Consider the following 5,741-nt stretch of genomic DNA (forward strand, 5'->3'; position numbering starts at 1 on the left):
ATTTCATATCAGTTTGCATTCAATCAGTTTTCATGACATGATGGCTGGCTCAGTAAATGACATGTAAATCTAAATGAAGCAGCCATTTTACAAAAGCAATAATAAAAATCTGATGAGTTGTTCTGTGATCACAGCTTTGTCATGCTGTTATATCTTAGTCATCAAATAGCAATTGATGTTCATTCTCTTGTGTTTTGGGTATTATCAAATTGGAATATTATTGTGTATCTTGTGTATTATTAAAAGCATGTTAATATTGGTGGTTTTATGTTTTCACAGGTTCAGCAGGCGTGGCAGGTCACAGGAGCAAAGCATTTTGCAGCAGGGTATCCAAGCTCCACAAGCACCCATGCAAGCACCTGGAAAGCTTCCTGCAGCAATGCAAAAAGTAGCAACTCTGCATCCTGCCACTTTAGCTGAGCCTCACCTGTTCATCCTGCCACCAAACACTGCTGGGCAGGCGAAGCTTAGAGGACGTCCACAAGCTTCAGCCGTTGCACCAGCACCGCCTGTCTCTCTCCCCTTCATTTTTCCTTCTGCGCAGCTTCCTCCAGTGCCAGGACCCTGCACATTCCAAGGGCAGCAGTCTGCACCTGGAATGTTCTTCAACCTCTCTCTTCCTTCAACTTCTCTTCCTTCATCTCTTCCTTCAACTACACCATCACCATCAACTCAGATGCAGGAATCTGTCCCGTACACCACTCAGCAGTACAGAAAGAGGAAAGAAGAAAGGGAGCACAGTGGTACTGTGACCAGAAAGTACACAAAGAAGACAGACGTCATCCTTTGCAGCAAGTGCAGTCAGGAGAGGAAGCCACCATCACATCTCCAGTACTTTGGAAACTGGTACTGTGAGAAGTCTGAGACTCAGACATACAGCGAATGGAGGGCTGTGCTGGAGCAGCGGGGTTATGGGAGAAAAAGGGCCAGAAATGACGACCCTCCAGCTTAAAATGTTTTGTTTCTATTCTGTATCCATCTTACTGCCTGACCAGATGTTAACATGCAGTGGGAGTTTATATTGCACTTTCATTCAGTTCAAGTTGTTCAAGAGAGTAGTTTTTAAATTGATGTATAGTTCTTAATTCTATCTTTGCTCATTTCCCTCTTTTTTTTTTTTTTTCTTTGACTTGCCTCCACTTGTCCCCCGTAGCCATAGGTCAGAGGACTGGACCTCCTCTGACCATCACTGCTATAGTTCAGGCCCAGTCCTGACCCACACTGCCATAGGTCAGAGGACTGGGTCTCCTCTGACCTATGGCAGTGTGGGTCAGGACTGGGTCTGACCATCACTGCTATAGTTCAGGACTGGGCCTCCTCTGACCATCACTGCTTTAGTTCAGGACACTGCCATACGTCAGGACTAGGTCTGACCCACACTGCCATAGGTCGGAGGACTGGGTCTCCTCTGACCATCACTGCCATAGCTCAGGACTGGGCTTCTCTGACCATCACAGCTATATGTAGATCAGGACTAGGTCTGACCCACACTGCCATAGGTCAGAGGACTTGGTCTCCTCTGACCTATGGCAGTGTGGGTCAGGACTGGGTCTGACCATCACTGCTATAGTTCAGGACTGGGCCCTCTGACCATCACTGCTTTAGTTCAGGACACTGCCATGTTTACGTCAGGACTAGGTCTGACCCACACTGCTATAGCTCAGGACTGGGCCTCCTCTGACCATCACTGCTATAGTTCAGGCCCAGTCCTGACCCACACTGCCATAGGTCAGAGGACTGGGTCTCCTCTGACCTATGGCAGTGTGGGTCAGGACTGGGTCTGACCCACACTGCTATAGTTCAGGACTGGGCCCTCTGACCATCACTGCTTTAGTTCAGGACACTGCCATGTTTACGTCAGGACTAGGTCTGACCCACACTGCTATAGCTCAGGACTGGGCCTCCTCTGACCATCACTGCTATAGTTCAGGCCCAGTCCTGACCCACACTGCCATAGGTCAGAGGACTGGGTCTCCTCTGACCTATGGCAGTGTGGGTCAGGACTGGGTCTGACCATCACTGCTTTAGTTCAGGACACTGCCATAGGTCGGAGGACTGGGTCTCCTCCGGCCTGTCTCCTCTAAACCTGCCATGCGTCTCACTTGTTATCTTTGTTACGTATCTTATTTTTATATTTAAAATGTAATATTTAGGTTGCTTGTCTTACTATTATATTTATTTATATTTAATTTATTTATATTTCATCTTATAGTTATTTAGGTTGCTTGTCTTACTATTATTATTACTTCTATTTTATTTATTTATATTTCATCTTATTATTTAGGTTGCTAATCTTAGCCTACTATTATTATTATTTATCTTGTGTTATTGTTGTTGTTGTGCTTCTTGCTATATTAAAAAAAGTATGAAAGCGATTTCTGTGACTTGATTTCTTCATCTTTCTATTATTATTATCATTATTTGGTTAGTTGACTTAAATCAAAATCTACAGCTTTTAATACCTGCACAAACTTACACTATGTACTGTAACAATAATCACCATAGAATAGAGAATACTTTATTCATCCCTAGCAGGGAAATTCAAATTAGTCCAGTAGCTCACACAACAATGACAAAAAAGATGAACACAAAACATTTTAACAAGTGTTATATAAAACGATTGCAGCAGGGACAAATGATCTCTTAAATCTTTCAGTTCTGCAGGTCAGGGAGATGAGCCTTTTACTGCGGTTGCTCCTCTGACCTGTGAGGGTTTTGTGTAGAGGGTGTTAATGTATATGTATATGTCATATACACTAACATCAACTGTCACATACATTCCTTAGATTGACTATAGATTTTATAAGCCTGTTTCACATTTCCTCACATCTTTGTGTGTTGGTATGAATGTAAAATACAGAAATAAAATTTCTGTAGCCTATTTTACATTCATATTACTTTTATTACCATTGTTTATCACTGCTTGAAACAACAACATTATCGTTCATTTTCACAAGGATTGGGCTGTTTGTGTGACAATATTAATGTAAAGTAGTCAAATATGGTAATTTTTACGACATTTAAGGCAGTTTTACATCAAATAATGCGAGCAAGCGGGACCCGAAACGGGATTCGATACCGCGGTCCCGTGATGTATTTTCCGACATTTATGGTACCTTTACGTAGACCGACGCGCGCCGGCCTTGGCGCTAGAGGCAGAGTGGAAGTCTATTGACCATGAGGTTGTGGGTTCGATTCCGACTTTGGTCAAACATTTGTATGGTGATCACTGCTTGCACTATTTGCTAATTCTGCAACAGCGTTCAGTTGCTATCAGCAGTCACACCATTTCCATTCTTGGAAATGCTTTTTCTAGTTTTAGAGTAGACATTTTTTTGTGTTGTGTGAAAAAAACGTGGGTAGAATCGCCGCTGCATCAGTGGCTGTTGTTGTTGTTGTTGAGGAGTTCCTTCTCTTTTTGTTTTCCTTTCAATTAACTTTATTGAAAAAGGTTGTAGGCTACATACAAACAACTGTGCATAGAACAGCAGACAGGTGCTCCAATATTACATGTATCATTATAATTAAAGCAGAAGTAAGCGATCCGGTGGTTTTGGCTAATTCTGCGTTCCAGGCAGGCTTTTGAAATCGTAAATTACAGCTTCAAGTCACAACTTACGACTTTGTAGCGTTCCAGGCAACCCACTCGTGTTTCTCCGACCTGTTTTACCGGTGAAAGTCACTATAACGGCCACTCGTAACTTCTGACCCGTGAACTCGTACCAGATCGAACTGGTACCACTTCACGGTCGGAAAAATACGAGTTTCCTTGAACGCACCATAACAGTCCTCGTCCCTACGTCGCCACATTCACGGCGTCCCTTGGCTGCACACACAGCCCTGCATGCCGTTCTCTCTCCTCATTGGAAAAAAACTGTAGGATACAAGGAAAGTTTTCTCCTGGGCTCAGAGCAGAGCAGAGGGACTGACAGACCCGTGTTTCAGACCAAACACTCTATAGAAGTGATTGCTGTCGGAAGATACAACTATTTAAGACTTATATTAACACAAATATATCACTTACTTCTGCTTAAAACAAATATATCACTTACTTCTGCTTTAAATGAATAAATCACAATTAACTAGGCTAAGGGTATTATTAGTGTAACTTATATCAACTGCCGGGGCAACACTTGAGTTTTTATTTTTCAGTTAACTGTACACAATGTTTTTTGTGCCCAGCACCTTTGCACTTTATCTCTCAGAAACTCTTATGGTCTCCCTACCCATGAAGTGTTTGCATCTGGTTTGCCTCCACCTGCTGGTTTAAACCAACATCCCTTGCTCTTTCTTTTAGTTTTTAGTATGTTTTTATTTGAACTTTATTCTATTTATTGCACCCTGCACTTTCTTTCTCTTCTCTTGGATATGTTTGCCTTTGTTACTGTTTTAATGTATATTATGTAGCCTACTGTGTATGGATGTTTTACATGTAGCCTACATGGCAGCTGTCATAGCCTAATAACTCCCTTACCCAAGACAAATTTCCCCTTGTGGGACAAATAAAGTTTATTTGACTTGATTTAAATTGAAAATGACATAGGGAGAAAAACAAACAAAAAAACAAGGAAACGGAATAAACATACATTACAGTTTTTCTCAGTTGCTAAAACACTAAACCCTGTTGTCTGAACCCACTGATTGAATCAGTCTCTCTTTTGGCAAAACCATCAGCACTTTTCACCTATTTAGACACATCTTACCAACACATTTTCATTGTGATGCACCTGTGTTGCATAATGCTGAGCACAGGTGGCAAAAGTCAAACACAACTAAAGCACAAGTTTCACCGGTTGAACACAACAACTCAAAATTGATCACACTTGTGTCCAATGATGTGAGGGCACGTATACTGTAGCTAGTTCAGGATGAAGTCCTGTGGCCTGATCCAGTACAGAGAAATGATGCTGTGGCTGAGTTGTGTACTTCTCATTTCTATATTTTTGTACTTTATTTTTTACGTAGGCTTACTGCATACAAGTGCTAAATGCACAAGATTTCTGTTTGTCTTTGTACTGTACAAGTGCTACGTGTAAATGTACAAGATTTCTGGTTTTTGTAGGCTACTTGTTTTTTTTTTTTTACAATGTACAAGTGCTAAATGCACAGGTTTTTTGTTTTGCAAGAGGAGAAGATGAGAGACGACAGGGTGAAGGAAGAAAGGATGAGGGAGGGAGGGAGGGAGGGAGGGATGAACTGGGAAGAAAAAAGAAGAAGGAAGGAAAAGGGGATGAAATGGATGTGGAGAGGGAAGGAGGAGGGTGAAAGAAAGGGAAGGAGAGAAGTGCTACAGTGTAAATGCACAGGTGTTTTGTTTTGCAACATGCATTTAGCTACAGTGAACGATAAACATTTATTTCTACAGCTTCATGTGCTGAGCGTTGTGTTTTCTATTTTTCTATGTAGTGTTTAGTGGCTGCTCAGTAGTGTTTTTAATTTTGATTGACTCGGGGCACGATTTGGCAACAGAGTTCAGTTTTGGGCACCAGATTGAACTGTTTTGAGGTGAAAGTTTGGTTTTGCAAGAAGAGTCTGAGGTTTTGTGAATGTAGCTTGAAAATTAGGTTTTGTGTTCACAGTTTAGAGAAAATGAGAGAAGCTTTCGAGAAATGTGTCTTAGCAATCGAGAAAAACTGTATTCCTCTCGTGTATCTGTGATGTGGTTTGTTGAGTTCCAGTTCCTCGCGCTCACCAGCAGGCGGCGGTGACGTCATTACAGCCGCTTCTACACACCGGAAGTA

This window comes from Trachurus japonicus, unplaced genomic scaffold (genome assembly GCF_045865225.1).
Source record: "Trachurus japonicus isolate A0001 unplaced genomic scaffold, Traja_1.0 AP030951.1".
Classification (NCBI taxonomy): domain Eukaryota; kingdom Metazoa; phylum Chordata; class Actinopteri; order Carangiformes; family Carangidae; genus Trachurus; species Trachurus japonicus.